The 16,567-nt window shown below is 37.3% G+C and overlaps 1 long non-coding RNA gene across 1 annotated transcript; it reads left to right on the top strand.

Annotated features, from left to right (window-relative positions):
* The first annotated feature begins 5,919 nt into the window (after nucleotides 1-5,919).
* LOC117955558 lies at nucleotides 5,920-14,510 on the top strand. The gene is made up of 3 exons (XR_004659081.1): nucleotides 5,920-5,978; nucleotides 14,265-14,270; nucleotides 14,497-14,510. It is a non-coding gene; the product is annotated as an uncharacterized LOC117955558 (long non-coding RNA).
* The last annotated feature ends 2,057 nt before the right edge of the window (nucleotides 14,511-16,567 follow it).

Genomic DNA, 16,567 nt, shown 5'->3' with positions numbered 1-16,567 from the left:
CTTAGAAATTAAGTGTTAACGAGCAGTTGGACAGGTGTACCTAATAAAGTGGCCGGTGAGTGTATATATATACACATACATATATATACACATACATACATACACATAACTATAATAATAATAATAAGACTACACCAGCTCTTTTTATCAGTGATTATATTCTTACAAATTTCTATTTAAGGATATTACCTTAAGTAAAGTTTGAGATCAATGGATGCTTTAATGTTCCTCTATCTTTTTGCTTTATCTTAATTTCTCTGGTTTAGTTTAATCAGGCTCCATTTTTGCCACCGTTCCTGACATTGTTTGGGCATGGTACGGTGTGTGTGTATCATAGCCACAATTATCCTAATAACACCCACTTGCCACTACAACCTTTCATTACAGCTGCATATTTCCCAAAAGTGATTCAGTAGTGCTGGATGGGATGCAAACTAAGGTCAGATTTCTGCAACAGGGTCAAGGTTTATTGCCTACAAAAGTTGACAAGTGAACCAAATCATTGAGACTGAAACATTTAACATACTGTACATTGAGTACATGATAGTTCACATGTGTGGAAATGTGGTTCTCCTTTTGTCACAGTCCTGTGGGAATGGCAACATTCAAACTACTAGCCTAAATGGTTCATAGCCGCATTACTGTATATGGAGTGCATCACAAAATAATTTTTCCCTACAGTATGTAATCACAAATAATTCGAAAGTCAAACATAATGTTTTTGATTAACCAGCAAATTTTACAACAGCTGGCCACATCAGCCCAGTGCTATGTGTAAGCATGCATTTGTGCATAATATCTCACTGCATAACACTGCAGGGCTGGCAGGCTGCACCGCCTCCATAAAGGAATGCTGAATTCAGCATTGTTAGCTCCCTAGGTGCTTTTAAATATGTCAAGTCAAGTCCGTTAGGAATGTGTCCCATGCTGCTCAAAAAACATTGCCAGGCTAACAGACTGTATTTATTTGTCTGGCATGCCAACAAAGCATGCATTAGCTATAATCATCTCAAAGATTTGTACATTTCTACCAAACCAGAGAAAAATTAGACAATTATGTAATTATTCTCCATATACCATACATTTTTCTTTCTATTTTCTTTTTCTTTTGGACTAACTAGCACACCTTTTGCAGCACAACCCAATACTCAGATAGCACAGAGAGGTTAAATAGCATATGTCTGACTGAGTGACTACAAAACAAGTGCACTGAATATAAGGCAGGAAACAGACTGTGAAATGTATCTGTGGATGATCACAACACGGAAACTAAATTCAGCAGCTGATGAGGTACATGGCAAGAGGCGCAACACTAGCTTTCATTGGTAAATTTAATGTTTCATGTAAATGGTTGCCTTAAAGTCATTGGAATTCATCACTGGCGGTATAGGGAAACTACAGTTACACAGACTACTTCTAAAAAGTTACTTAAAATGCATGGATTGAAACAAGTTATTTGTATAGTATTCTCCTCACACATTAAATGTATGTGGGAGAACAGCAGAGCAAAATTTCTTTCTTATACCACTGCACAAGTTTCATAAAGCTTCCCACGGGACAGTACAGTATGTAAGTTTAAGTGGTAAAATGCAGACAATGTCCAAGCCAATTTAGAAAAAAGTTTATCTGTCCTTGTATATAAAGTGTCAAGAGCTAAGGGAGCTTTAAAGAGCTCAACATATGTAATCCACATTTTGTTTGAAGTTTTTCTCTTCACTTCTTAGCTCCACCACTCTATTCCCTGTAATGGGTACTGTAGTTGAACTTGTTAAGATTGGAATTACTATACAACCGATAGTTGGAAGCTGAATCTTAAAGCCTACTCCTGCCTGTCCCCTCTTGCATGCATGGAATCCTGATGTGATCTTTGGGCCTCAGTCAGCATAACTGAAAAGCTGAAATTTCTGGGTGCTGAATTTGCTGAAGTTGATCCATAAAACTGAGGAAAGTGCAGAAAAATGTTCCCTTGCTAAAAGTCAGTAGCATGTGTAGCTTGTTCCCTATCGTCATACAAAACGCATGATGTAACACAAGCTGCAGCCTCAGAGTGAGAGCCAACATATCCAAAAATGTAACATTCAAAGAGTACTTCCTTACTCACTGCGTATCACTCGTCAACAACAATTAGATCGGATACAACTTTAGGTTGACAGAGAGCATGTCAAATCTTTTTGGATTGACTTTAAACAAAAAAATATTTTTAAACTCTCATTGTACATGATGTTGAAGTATTAGTAATCTTGATCTCTGTAGCTCATGTTTCTTTTATTAAATGACCACTTTAGTGTACACTCCACACACCAATAATTTCTGGCTCTCCTAAAAAGTAAATAAAGCAACACCATAGGGGAAGAAAGGTTTTTCAGCAAGAAAAACGATTCTTCCATTCATCCGTCAATCCTGTTTGGGATTACATAGGGCTGGAACTAATCCTAGCCAGAGGTTTCAAAAGTATTCACATTCATTACTCAGGTAGAAGTATAGATACTAGGGTTTAAAAAGACTTCCGTAGAAGTTGAAGTATTAACTCCAGCTTTTTTACTTAAGTAAAAGTGTAAAAGTACTAGTTTCAAAACCGCTTGAAGTAGGGTTGCACAAATAATCAAAATTGTAATCACGATCACAATTTTGTCTTCCCACGATCAAATTTACATGGTCGAGGAATATTTCAAATGCGTCATTCCGTTCATAGAACACTTCTTTTTGTTCTTTTGTTTTTGCAAACCCAATCTACCACTATTTAATATCCTAGACTATTTATTTCAGATTTTTTTCATTTATTGCAGCAGTATATTTTCAATGGTTGGGACATTTGGCTCCAGTTCTCTTGAGTCTCTGCCACGGAAATCTTTGTACTAGGCTGTACAAAATACATTGCTGGAGTGTGACGTAATTTGTAGTGATGGCCAAATGAAGCTTTGTGAACCAGTGTCTTTATTTTCTGAGCCCACTAGATAGTGCTCTCTGTTCAACAAAGGGTTGAGAATACACTGCCTTAGGCCTTTCTCTTAAGACCAAGAACGGCAACTAGTGGGCTCAGAAAATAAAGAAACTGGTTCACAAAGCTGTATATGGCCATCACTACAAATTTTTGTCATGTGCAGGTGTAATGGAGCGCATACAAACCAATAGGGTGGCGGAATGGTGTATCTTTCTACTTCTCATCCAACCACATTCAAATTCACTCTACCTGGATGGTGCGATTTATCTGGTTAGTTTTTTTTTTTAACAACAAGCTGAAATGAAAACAAGCCGAACTGAAATAGAAGTAACAAGGCTATTTAAAAAATGTAAGGAGAAGAAAGTACAGATAATTGTGTGAAAATGTAACGTGTAGAAAAGTAAGTCTCCTGTAAAATAATTAGTCCAGTAAAGTGTATATATACCCAAAATTTCTATTTAAGTAAGGTAATGAAGTATTTGTACTTCATTACTTGACACCTGATCCTAGCACACACATTTATTATAAAATATATTGTATTTGTTAGTCACTAAACAAGCATCTGATATTATCTAGATTATATGAAGCCGCAAGATGGAGTGTTGTAACTGGCTTCCTCATTACACGGAGGTGACTAATGATCACTATACAGCATTAACTTCTCTGAAACTGCTTGTGGGTCATTAGAGCCGGTGTCAACTTAGAGGATTGGCACATCTTGATTAATCAACAGGAAACAAATGCCTTTTTTTACTCTCTTTTCCTCTTTTCGTATCCCTTTACCCTTCTGATATTTAATAGCCTACAAAAGGCATCTATAATTGGACCCCATGGGGGCCCCATGGCGAAGAGAAAACCCTAACAGCATGTAATGATTTCTGCTGGGGTTTCTACAACATTGTTAACTTTTTTTTTAGCACTTCGCTAACTCTTCCTTGTGGAATCCTTTGGCATAAGGAGTCCACTGACTCACTTAGTATACGTGAATTTCTTGCAGTTTACTGGCGTTATGCCATTAACTGTAAATTCATATTTTCTTCACCTCATGCTGCCAGTTAGAACTGCTAGTGTATAAAATTGCTCATAGCAGCATTACACAAGACATTAGCTTTGCACAGGACACCTCATTAATTCTTCCCTTCTCACTCACCTACTCAGTGTTATTGCGCTGCACCTTGCCTGTCATTTCATCTGAACTGAAGGGCATAGTGTTTTCTTATCTGTTGCCAATCTTGCTCTATCTCTCCACCTCGCTCTATCTCTCCTAGTGATGCACCGATGTGAAAATTGTGGCCGATATCGATATTAATATTGCTGCTATGGCCGATACCGATATTTAACAATGTTGATATCTCTGTATAGAAAACACATTTAATTGATAATCATATCCCAAAACAATCTTTTCTATTTTGTACTTTTTTTTTTTTTTTGGGGGCATTTTAGGCCTTTAATGGATAGGACAGCTGAAGTTGTGAAAGGGGAGAGAGAGGGGGAGTGACATGCAGCAAAGGGCCGCAGGCCGGATTCTAACCCGGGCCGGCTGCGTCGAGGAGTAAACCTCTATACATGGGCACCCGCTCTACCAACTGAGCTATCTGGGTGCCCCTATTTTTCACTTTTGTGATTTATTTTCAGAAATGACTGATATTAGGAACCATTACCTTTGTGCAAATATGACAGAGCCAAAAGTATCGAAAAAGGTAAAATGTGAAAATAGAGCCAGAACAAACTGGACTGAAGGGACATTGGCTTTTGCAGTACTGTAACTGCCAACCACTTTAGGGTTAGGCCTTCCCGGGCTTTGGAAGCAGACATTATTGTGCTTAAGGAACAGGAGCATTTCTGCTCTCTGTATCAATCCTGTTCCTCTTTAAATATGCTACAAATAACCTCAAGGAACTTTTTTTTGGAGGATTATTACCGTAGCCCGGCTTAACACACTAACTCCTCCAAGACGGCAGCTAGCATTTCACAGGGTAGGTGAATTTGAGCCACATTGTCATGTAAGGTCCATGTTTATGTTGCACAGACATTTTAATTTTGTGTCTATTAAGGAGGCACAAATGCACTCTTTAGATTATGCCCCCATAATTGTCGTTTTAGCTAATTGGGAGTATTAGGCATGTAACACGGCTCTCTTTATCTTGTGTAACTGTATGTGCTCGTGCAAAAATAAACTTTCCCGCCCCTAAACTCACATCTTCTTTTTCTGATTATTATTTTGGCAGTGTTGACGCTGTTAAGTGTATTACTGTCCTTGACAAGTCAGATTTAGATGTAAATTCTCACACTCACATCTAAGCCTACAAACACGTCAAATACACATTCACATCGGCCGTATTTTGACATTGGAGCGATACCGATGTGTAAAAAATTGACCATATCGGCCGATATTACACCGCTCCACCTTGCTCATGTCGATCAGGGTGTTCCTTCTTTGCCAATCAGTAATCAGTTTATATGACAGACAGAAGTTGTTACTAACAAACTGTCCAGCAGAATATGAAATTTTGTCCTTTCTGTTTGGACCAAGTGGACAGACACTTTAGACTTTAGTGTTTCATGTAATATCTAAAATGCCTTAATAATGAGCCAACTTATTTTGTCTTATGTGACTAAATGTTGGCTTCAAAACTGTAGTGATTTAGAATATGGTTTATTGGCGTGTTTGCTTCAAGAAGCTGATACAATGCACTCTCAATTACAATGTAACAATGTAAATTGTTGCAAGTCTAGTATCATGCTTAAACTAATTACATTATTTTTTACACATATGTTGTATTCAATGTATTGCAGTTGTTTCTTTACATGGCTGTATGTTATAGGGCTGTGAACGATCCCTAAAAACAGAGTAACTGAGAAAAACAGCTATCTTGCACGTTGCGTTTTGCAAGTCAACTCTTATTTTGAACTGGGTTCTGAATGGAGAAAAAAAAGCTCAAACGGGAAAAGTATTAGAGGAAAATTTTCACTGGTATTTCACTGTTTTTAGAATTCAATAACTACAACATTTGTCCAAAAGTCAACGAGTAACCGTGTAAAATAATCGTGAATTCAAAATTGACCAAAAAGAACTGTGATTTTGTTACCCGTTAGACTTTACTAGTTAGAATTGTTACAGCGGTTCAGTTAGGCTACCTTTTTGTATCATAAGTGACTGATGGACAGAATGGATCATTTAAAGCTGCAATATTTGATTGCTTCAAAACAAGCTGGCTAATGCCCATCCACTACCTGCTTGTTAACGAGTTAATATGTTAGCAGATAATTGCCTACTTACACATTCAGCAGACATGTAGCATCATAAGTAAAATGATTGATAAATACAGTATTTTCTTTGTTTTTTTTTTAAAAACTTACATTGGAGTTATTTTACAGTGATACTGGCAGTAGTTTGCTACTTCACCACATCCATTAGTGGAAAAGATGGATTAGTTTTTCTTCCCCTCAAGTTACTTAAGTATTTTTGTGAAACACATCACACATCTCCCCTCACAGCGTCAGACACTTCCCTCCCTACATGAGAGAAAGATGGCACCACTTCTTACTTTTTGATTGCAGATATAACAGTGGGGTACCTGCATGTCCCGTAGAGATAAAATAAGCAGTTTTTTAATTAAAAAGGTCCAGAAGGCGGTGTTTTCTTTATTCTTGACAGTCAGTCTCTCATGGTGGTATGCATAATTGACGCACTTCTGTCTGTACCCTCTATCCCTATCCTACACTATCTCTCTCGCTGACTGTGTTTTTATATAAAGTTTTTTTTACCTTGCTTATCTTCCTTGTCTTATTCATAATATTCACATAGTCAGTTGCCTCGGATGTGTTGCATCCAGCTGACGGTGTAGCAGCCGTTCTGTACATTGCGCTATCAACAACCATTTATACTTTTCTAAAATGTGCTACTCCATTTTTTTCCATTTCCTTCCTAGTATATAACTAAGTAACAGACAACCTCATTATTAAGTACAAGTTATAGAGTCATGTCAATTTCTCATTATAGTGTATGCAGTAGCAACAACAATATATATTGAGGCATTATCACAAGAGAAGCATAAGATTCCTTGATTAACTGTTGCACGCTAAAAAACTTTATTCTAACCTCACAGCTTGAATTATGTTGTGAATTATAAAACAATTTAAGAAAGATACAATACATGCATTCAAATTGTGCAAAACATTTGCAAAATTACAATAATCAAATATGATAAACATAGGAACAATAATTTTAATAAAATAATGATAAGGTGCTACTGATATTCTTACGTGATGTTTTGCAAGGGGATGTGTTTCACACACCTTTTCTAATGTTGCTTTCAGAGAATCCTTTTAATGACATAATTATGTGTGGACATACCTGAGGTCCAGACCAGACAATGGTCTGAACAGCTGTTTAGCTGGATCATCACCATAATATTTGCATTTAGCATCTGAAATTACATGTAAATTGGTTTCGGGGCATCCCCGAAGCAGCGCAGTTGCTCAGTGTCTGCAGATTCAATGGGGGGGGGAGAGCTTTTTCTTCTGTGCGAGCTGGACCTCCAACTGTTCTTCAGCTCTCATTTACTTTAAAAAATAATAAGTATAGACTTTTACTTTATTCAGACCTCTACTCTGTCAAACGTCCTTAATCCTTTTTCTTTTCCTTTTCACCATAACTGTTTTTTCCTTCCACCGTCTTGACCATTGACATGTTTCTCCATTCAACTTCTGTATCATCGTGTTTTTTTAAAATCTAAACTCCCCTCCCCATCCATATTCTGTTCTCTGTCATTTGTCCCTCGCCTCACTCATATCTCCGTATTGACCTCATAGTGTGTCCTGTCGGTGGTCTCCCACTCTCTCATAATGCTTTGACCTTTTGTGCCTCCGGCAGGCCAGCCTGCACGTGCACTCTTGCTCAGTGGCCACCGGATTAAACTGCATGCTGAGAGAGTAAGAGTCTGATGGAAGGCTGCACATATGTCTCGTCTGGCAAACTTTGTCTCTTGCCATTGTTCCTACACTCAATCTGTTTGTCCACTTTAGCTAGTAGAATGTCCTACTGCATCTAATGCCTGGCCCTCACTTAAATATTTTTCAGATTTTGATAATGTAAGAGAACTCACACATAGCAACATAAAATAGTAGATTAATGAGTTTTTCAGAGTTTTTTTTTGTGTGGACAGATTCAATTAACAAACAACCAGAGTCCCGAATTTCAAAACTGGAAATCTTATTACCACATAAGCCCGGCCTGGGACTATACTGAGTCTACTTTTGTTTTTAGCACTGCATTTTATGCATATCTAGGAAGGAAATCAGCTTAAAGACATGATAGTACATATAATGTACTTAAAGCTGAAACTTTAATTGTATTGTAAATTTGTAGAAATCCTTGTTTTCGAACGGAATATTTACTTTCTTTATCTTCATTTTTACTTGACCGGGGCAGTGCATTTCAAATAACATTTCTGTAAATATGCCAGATTTAGCCAAAAGGCTAGTTTTCATCTGCAGTTCTTGGATCTTGCAGTTTCGTAGAGCAATACAAATATTTTTTCTGTAGACATTTTTCATCATTATTGATTTCTCTATTAATAATGTTCTCCTTACATACTGTAGTTACAAAAATCCTCCCATTAGGGTGAAGACAGGTTGAATGAGAGAATGGATGATGTTTCTGAGTTGAAGAACCGCAACCCCAGTGACACCATCTGAGGAGCGCTCACTGCTGTCATGTTACATGAAGACATATGCACACAAGCCCACACATGCATGCACAAAGGTTCCAAAGATAAAAATACTCAGACATAAAAACCCGCTTTACTTCACACATCTACGTGTATTTTGTTCATGGAGACAGATGCTCTTCTACTTTCTCTACTCCTGCTTACTTATACACCCGTGTAATTTAATTTTGAAGGTCATTTAGCGGTTAAGACTAAAGAAAACTTTTGAGAAATTAGGAAAGCTAGCACTTATATTAACCTCACTATTAAATTGTAAATGGATAGTTAATTAAACTTAGGTTTGTAGTTATTTTACTGTTTACAATGAAATTATAATGAATGTTTACTAATTATTAATAATGGTATCGTTTGTTATTTTAAGTTTTGTTTCGCACAAATGATAGAATTTTATATAGACCTACTGTATTAGGTAGCTGGTAATGATTACTAAATTATTTGTAACCCTTTAAGAAATCCTTTATCAACTGTTAATAAACATTATTTGGATGGCTATTATAAAGTAGCAGCTGTTGATTATAATACCTTGATAATGTTTACTAAATCATTTGTAATTTATCTATTAACACACAACAGAGCTACAATCAGTGCTCAAATACTTCCCTATTTTTTAGATCACCAAAAAATGATGGGGCCAGATTAATGTTAATTGATGCTTTATAAAGCAGTTATTAAGCATTAACTAATTATTATAAGCATCAGTTACAACAATATATAGCCATCCAAATAATGTTTATAGATGTTATACAAATGTTACACAAAACAATTATTAGCCATTGACAAAGTATTAACTATCTTAAATTATAAACCAATAATTTCATATTACACTAAACTAATAATAAAAATTTGTAAATATAAGTCATCATTTGATTATTTGTTCATTTTATACGGTTATTAGAGAGAGTTATCGGACAGCTAGAGCCAGAAAATTGTCTTACATCCTTGACCTATTGTAGGGTTGCATAACAGACGCAGAAAAGCCATCTGTTCACCCATTTCCAGAGTTATATTATCAACTAGTCCTGAGGTTTGACAGGTATAAGACACGTTATCACACTGCGTTTTAGGGATTAAGGCTGTCCAGAAGTTCCCAAAAAAACAAAGTGCCGTATTGAATAATTTGATATCCCTTTATATAACCTATTGGTCATCACATAAGGGGAACACTATTAAATAAGCTTCATCCACTTTCATTCTGAATAGTCTCATTTCAAAATAGCTAGAATTTTTGTCAGATGCATCTCAGGCAAGAAAAAGGCATTTACTTTAAAAATAACACTGCCACTTAGCATCAGCTTCAACCCAGCAACCTAGCGACCTTAAAGTAATCTGTACATTATGAAAAACCCTCTGGGGAGAGAAAGAGCAGATAAACTAAATTCTGCATGGTGTAGGAATAGGAGTGTTGTACTTTGAGATGAGCAACATGTTTGCTGGGAAAAGAGGAAAAAAAAACGCTTTTGATTTGTAGGTTACCAGCTCAGGATTTTGTTCAAAATCAAAATCAGGACAGAGAAATATTTTACACATACAAACCTCATTCACATAGTAAAATTCTTTTTATTCTTGAGCAATGTGGCAATATAAAACCAATGGTTTTCACTTAATATTAGAGGTGTGACTAGATCATCCCACAAGATCTCGCGAGATTAACGTGACGAGACTTCTCGTAAATGTAAAAATTGTCTTACGATACTGGTCACATGGCAGCGTGCAGTTCAGTGTGGCGCAAACTCGTGCAGATCGCTCTCTTTCTCTTTTTAAATGAGTTGGAAGTAGAAAGCCAAATCTCACTTTACTTTTGATGTTATTAAACAAAGAGAAATGTTCTACCTTTGTCTTAAAATGGTCATAAATTAATATAAGAGCAGCATACTTCCTTGTTTTCTGCTGCAATGAAACATTTGGTTACTATGTAACCTTGGTTCTCTGATTAAATACAATTTGTTTCAGTCTTATTTCTTAATTGAAGTTTTCTTTAAAATAGTGTTAAAATCTTGTTCTTGTGAACCCAATCTTGTGTCCTGTCTCGTGAGCTGAGTGTCTTGTCATACCCCGACTTAATATTGCAAACCCCTTGACATGTGTTTGTGCCCTCGGGTTTATAAGTTGACGCTTAGTTATGCTTGAGTCTTCCATCTATGGTGTTAAATCTAAAATGCTTCCACCCTTTACTTCTCAGAGAAGTTATGTACTTTTATGTATTTTGAACTCGGACAGATATTACAGACTGAATATTTACTTTTTTCCATGTTCAAACAGTAGTTATTTTTTAATAGAAAGTGACAACCCATAGTACAAATACAGTAGGCTACATAAAGCCCCAATGAAAAAGTTAGATAAATAGAGATACAGGAGGAAAAACATCCAAGCCCATGATAATGATAGTGCTGCCAATAGTGACTTGCAGTGGTTTTATCAATATTTTCTTTTTATAATCCCACCTATGTTGCCTTCCTCTGATGGCGTTAGTGGCCATGACCATTCACTGTAAATACTGTAATTTCTTGATGCTGCTTAGGGTTTTATGGATGTGTCAGTGGTGCCATAAGTTGCCGTGTTCAGGGCATGAACTCTTTCACATAGAGGTGACATAGTTAAATGCAAAACCGTTGTGACAATGTTCCATTGACTCAGTGGAAAAGGTCAGTGCACTATTTGTATCCAGCAGGGTTAACCCCGGACAGCTGCAGTCCAGACGTTTGTGCACTTGCTCTGCACAGCCAGAGATGGCAAAAGTACTCAATTCCCGTACTCAAGTAGAAGTAGAGATACAGTACATGTGTTAACAAATACTCTTGTAAAAGTAGCCTTGCAAATGACAACCATTTTTCATGCAAACCTACCTGGACCACACAAATGTTACTTGAGTGCAAGCTCAAAAACTTCAGTGGACATGAAAAAAGGCTCTTTATATGCCATTGCCTACATTTTAAATGGATGTCTGTCAATAGGCCTAAAACATCACATGTATGATTATTGTGACAGAGACTGGGACTCCAGGTTAATAAGATTCTGACTAACAAGATATGAATTCAACTGGGATTCTGTCAGAATTACAGTAACAGATCCAGTTTTACTTTTCTTAAATCTCCCCCTTAACATTTAAAGGAATGTCTGCTCAATTATGGCTTCTGGAAAGAAAATAAAGGATTAAATATTAATTACTAAACAGACATTCATTAAGAAGTTCCCCCTACTTTTAGAGTTACGCAGCACATTCGTCAGGAGTCATTATTGATGCCTACTATCCCAAACAACTGTCTCAGATAAGGCCGAGAGGGATTGGGATTGTCTTGCTGCTTGTCTGCCGAATCTCAGGGTTCTCTGTTTTCTTCATTTTCAATCATGATGCTGTCCATACTACCATATGCTAACTTCAATTAAATTGAATAATTATTAAATTCTTACTTGCTGTAACTTTCATTCTTGTTTATTGATCTATTTTAGTCCGTTTTATTTTCATCATGGCCGTTTTGAAAGGAATCTTTAATGTTTCATGTAAAGCACATTGAATTGCCTTGTTGCTGAAAGGTGCTGTAGAAATAAAGTTGCCTTGCCTTACAACATCAGCCTGTCAGTCAATCCCAGGGGCATAGCAACCATTGTTGCGCCCGCTTGTCTCAGAGGAAGTATAATGTCAACAGCACCACGACTGCTTTCGGCCTGCCATTAATATATCACTCTGATGGTGTCTGCGGAAACTTTTGAAAAACTGTAATCACACTTAAAACAACTTTTAGCGGCAATGCCGTGACTCACTGTGACTTTGACAAAACGGCAGAAGAGACGTAGATTGCTCCATCTGCGCGCCAGTGTGTGTTGAACCTCTGCTCTCTGTCAATATGCAGAGAAGTCTTGCACACTGTTTGACTTTATTTGAACCAGTACTCTGTAGTACCGACATGATTTGGTCGGTACCGGTAAAGGTACAGGGTTACCCAACCATAGTGCTTACGTTACCGCCATCAAGCCGCAATGATTTGCTGCAAATGAATGCCGCCAAATCTGTCGAGTCGTCATGTAGTGGTGCGTCAAGTTCAACGTATTTTCCCGTCCAATTAGATTGAATTCAGTATTGTTCATGCGAAAAATAACAGTAACTCCACTGAAATTATATGAAACTAAAGTAAAGAGCCAATTTTGTAAAATGTAAAGAGTAGAAAGTACCAATATTCATAATGAAATCTAACGAGTAGAGGTAAAAAGTTGTCACAAAAATAAATAGTAAAGTAAAAATACCTAAAAAAATTTACTTGAGTACAGTAACACTATATTTGTACTTCATTACTTCCAATCTCTGTGCACAGCATAACTGCTCCTTCCAGCTTAGTAGGAAACACATTTACACACATTTACACATTGGCGTTACAAACTTTAATGTTTCTGAATTTTTGCAATTTAAAAAGAAACAGCTTTGGTGCTTGGTGGTGCTTTTTCTATTTGTCTTTTCTACTGTGTCAGTATCTTTTTCTTCTGTGTCTATTTGGCAGACTTAATGTGTCTAATTTGCATTGTTTGGTCTCAGTTAGAGTTGGGCGGTATCCAAATGCTGATACCGTCAAACCTTTTACAGCGGTACACAATATTACCGTGACTAATTAAAATTATTACGCAAGGCTCAGACAGCGTTACCAAACTGTTGGACAGAATACCAAACGCTAATACTGAAACACCTGTCCCTTCTCATTAGGTTGGAACCTGAAATGTTATCTTAAACCATCTTATGTCTATGTACAGGTGCACTGGAGGCTCTCCACAGTCACTCTCCACAAAATGTCTTTGAAACACTTCAAGCTAACTACAACCATGGTGAAAGAGTTGAGTAATTCATTTTCTGAAAGAACAACCCCAAAAAGCTGGACGCAAAACTCACCTTTTAATTTGTGGTGGTTTTAGAAAAACGCGTTTAAGTTGGCAGGTTCTCTCTCCGGGCTGTCTGCCAAAATGAAAGTGCGTGAAATCAGACAGCGGCAATATTTAAATCACAGGATAATAACAGACGACATAGCCCTGGGAAAGTCACATAAAGTTGAGAGGAATCTCCGTTAGAGAGTGCCTGTCTTCGCAGGCCCGGTTTAATTTTGTCATTGAGTTTTAACATTTCAACTTGTCTTGTTTTACAGCTGACTGACGCTTATCAGTTAATTGTCAAAGTAATTCCTTAACATAGGGATCCTGCACATTTTAGAATCCAAAGTCATGACATACTTAATCTTGCCAGAAATACCAATTATATTGTGCTGATGTGTCTAAAGTTCATTAACAATTTTGAGGAAGATAATTTGAAGTGCTGATTAAAACACTTAAGGGTCCATCTTTTTAACAGACAAGCCAATCAGGAAATGTAAGTATCAACCTGAAATCTAAATATTCATACACATACAGAATTCTTATGAGAATAATAAAAACTGTTGGCTCATTGAAGAAGGGTTATACTGTCTTTTTCTTTGTATCTGAGCAATAAAACAAAACACAGGTGCACAATACACCTGAGGAAAGGTGCTGCCTCTGTTCTATTCATAGGCTCTACGTGTGTGTAATGAGGAAGACCTACTTAATTGACAGGATTGTTTACCGTTTGTCTTTTGTAGGATCAGGTGATCGATTCTCCTATCCTTTAATAAAAGTAAGTTCCCCCTAGATATTAATTCTTAATAGAAATATAAAGTCTTATTAAAAAGTCTTTGCGAGCACACTCACCCTGGCAGTTCAGATGCTTTGGGAAATGCCATCAAATATATCATTGGATTTATTATGTCACTAACTAGCAAGTCTCCACCACAGCCCCTCTCTGTCTCCTTAGAAAAACTCTAAAGACACCAGGGCTCATTAGACCCAAATCAGACTGCTTTTACCCAGACCAGCTAACTCCAGGAGCCTGTCTTAGAAAGCAAAATGAATAGGTTAGCAAGCCGTCTCTGCCTGACTCAACTCCGGCTTTTCTCTCCCACTGGTGGTGGGGGTTAAACTCACTACTAACTGGGAAAGATCCTCATGGTAGCATCTGCTGCACAGCCTTATTTGGGCGAGTTAATGCTACCAAGTCATCTCTGCCTACTCATTGTAAGAGTTTGTAAATAACAATTTAATTATCCACATGTAATTCACAAATAACATTATACACGTTGTTTTTAAAGGGGGATTATTTTGTACTTGTTTTGTGTGCCACAGTTGAAGGAAAAATCCTGGTCCGTGGACTTGTTACAGGAGACACTGTGCTGTACTTTTGTGGTGTTGTAACTATTATCTTTCTTCCTCTTGCTTCATGGACTTTTTGTCTTAAGGCCAATATCAGCAAATTTAGCTGAATTAACATTTATATTTGCCAAGGTTATTGTGCCGGGACAGAATATGTGTTGACAGGCTGCTGTGCTTTTGCATATGTGTGTATTTGCATCAGCGTACCAGAGACTGTGTGCCTACTGTTGCATTTTAGAACTTGTTTTTCTCATTTTATCTGTTACCTCTTTCATGATTGGCACTGTGTTAAATTATCTATTGGACTGGTCTTATTATATCATCACATTAGCTTTTGCACTGATCGTTCCAATGGTGAGTTTGTCTTTATAACGCTGGCACTCTTATAGTGTCCTCCCTGTAGATACAGCACATTAAATGCATTCAGGTATTCAGTGCCCCCTGAAACCAAGAAGAGGTTGTGTATAGCTGAATGTGTCTATTGTATGAGTGTGTGCGCTACAATGAGTGTGTCTGATTTCCTGTGTGCACACAGGCAGGTTTGTCACTTGATATCCGTGCTCATTATGAACAAGAGCTCACTTTTTGCCGACTTGGCGTAACATTGTGTTCTTCCTTTTTTTGCTACTCTGTCCTTGTCTCTGAAAAGGTATTATAGCAATCTTATCTCCTTGCATCATTTCCCTATATGGGCACCTGTTTGGCTGTCAAGGCTCCCTGGTGGTTATCCAGAGGTGACGCTTACAATCACAGCCCAAGCTGCGTAACCAAGTATTTATGGAATCGGCCCTGAACAAATGCTGAAGCACTCGCTTTACTATGCTTGGTTACATGCATGTTGTAACCCTATCGTGCTGTATACACAAACCTTTGGCATTAATAAACCAAACTGTATACAGTGCTCCTCTCCAGCTGAGCTGACCCATACATAATAGAAAAGTGTTCTATGCAGTATTTTCCTGTTTACATAAAACTCTACAAATAACCTTTTTGGCGTGAGTCTGCATTTGCACAGATGGTGATGATCAAAAGTGAAAATAATTAAAAAAATATAGCTGGCACAGAGTAATTTGGTAAGCCAGCGGCATCTAACCATGTTTCCTATATTAGAACTTGGAGAATTGCCCATGTTTTGTATCATTGGGTTATGATACTTAAATATGCCAATCCAACACCAGTTTACTTAACTAAATTCTGTGTACATGAAAACAGACTGTAGCTGTGTTGCATAAAAACATCCATTAAATGTTTAAAGATTAGAGTTTCTAACGTTCTGGCACAATTGCATGGTGGTTTGCCAGATGATCATAGTAGGAAGTTGATGTATTAGTTTAGATGTCCTTGAAGTTCTGTAAAGCCAACTGCTCTGACATCTTACATGCACAATACAGTATGTCTATCACTGTGGGACGTGCAGTCAAACAGCTCATTGGTCTCTGTGCAATATATGCACCACATTCCTTAAAAAGTGATTAAATGGCTGACAAAGGTTACGACAAGCCGTGGGACGTCCTCCAAAGTAAATGGATAGCACTCAAACAGCAATACATGTCTCAAAAAAGAGTTGTCTCGCGGCGGTGCCGGAGGGACAATAAAAGACAAGTTGCATCTGTATCATAATAGCAATGTGTTGATAGTGTCATTTTATTATTATAGCTAGATATGTCGCTATCAGCTGGCATATTAGCACTACAAC

The sequence above is a fragment of the Etheostoma cragini genome, chromosome 13 (assembly GCF_013103735.1).
Source record: "Etheostoma cragini isolate CJK2018 chromosome 13, CSU_Ecrag_1.0, whole genome shotgun sequence".
In the NCBI taxonomy this organism is placed as follows: domain Eukaryota; kingdom Metazoa; phylum Chordata; class Actinopteri; order Perciformes; family Percidae; genus Etheostoma; species Etheostoma cragini.
Note: the sequence above shows the minus strand (reverse complement) of the source record. Positions and strands in the feature narration are given on the sequence as shown.